Below are 1365 nucleotides of genomic sequence, written 5' to 3' on the forward strand. Positions count from 1 at the left end.
GCGGAGCTCAATAAAATATATATATTTTTAAATTTTAGTTCTCTTCTACCTTCTACCCACACGCTCTCTGATTCTATCCTACCATTAGCATCCATATCCTCACTCCACGACACTGCCACTGCTTTCTACAATGCCACACTCGCATCAGCTTTTGACGCGGTCGCCCCTGTCATGCATAGCAGAGTGTGATAAATCGATAGACAACCCTGGCACAGTGACATCACTAAAAAAGATTCGGCAAGTATCCAGAATTGCAGAACGGCGTTGGAAGAAAACACATTCGCAAGATGACTTCGCTGCACTCAAACAAGCAACCCTCATTCAAATCAGCTCTCACCTGCTAAACAGGCCTAGTTGGTATCTTCTTTATCCCACAACCCCAAACAGTTGGTCAACATTTTTAACTCCCTCCTCTGTCCACCACTGCCCCCTCCGAGTTCCCTAATCGTTGCAGAGGACTTTGCCACGCACTTCAAAAATAAGATAGACGAAACAAGGCAAGTCTTTGTTGTCAAACCACCACAACCCCTTTCTTTACCAGACCAATGCTCTAACCCCATAACTTCCCTCTCCAAAATTACTGAAGGGGAGCTAGCTCATCTTCTCTCCAAATCACACCCCACCACTTGTGTGCTTGACCCCATCCCACCTCTTCCCCAACCTCACCACCACACTAATCTCATCCCTAACCCATCTCTTCAACCCATCACTAACTTCTGATACCTTACCCTCTGCTTTCAAACATGCCACAATCACATCTATCTTCAAAAAGCCATCCCTTGACCCAAGCGCTATGTCCAGCTATCGCCCCATATTTTTGCTCCCATTTGCTTCCAAACTCCTTGAGCAGCACGTCCATGCTGAACTTTCCTCTCACTTTGCATCTAACTCTCTCTTCAACAACCTATAATCTGGCTTCCGTCCCCACCATTCCACTGAGACTGCCCTGACCAAAATTACTAATGACTTACAGCCAAAGCTAACAGACAATTCTCTATACTCCTCCTTCTAGACCTAACCACTGCCTCCTACAGATCCTCTCTTCCTTTGGTGTTAAAGATCTTGCCCTATCTTGGATCTCCTCATACCTTACCAACCACACATTTAGCGTTTCCTACTCCCATACTACCTCTTCATCTCGCCCCCTCTCTGTTGGTGTCTCTCAAGGCTCTGTCCTTGGGCCCTTAATCTTCTCAATCTATACACTTGGCCTGGGACAACTAATACGGTCCTATGGCTTCCAGTACCATCTATATGCTGATAACACTCAGATCTATATGCTGATAACACTCAGATCTACCTCTCTGGCCCAGATGTCACCTCTGCTCTCCAGAATTCCAGAGTGCCTATGAGCCATATCCTGCT

This window comes from Ranitomeya variabilis, chromosome 1 (assembly GCF_051348905.1).
Source record: "Ranitomeya variabilis isolate aRanVar5 chromosome 1, aRanVar5.hap1, whole genome shotgun sequence".
NCBI classification, from domain to species: domain Eukaryota; kingdom Metazoa; phylum Chordata; class Amphibia; order Anura; family Dendrobatidae; genus Ranitomeya; species Ranitomeya variabilis.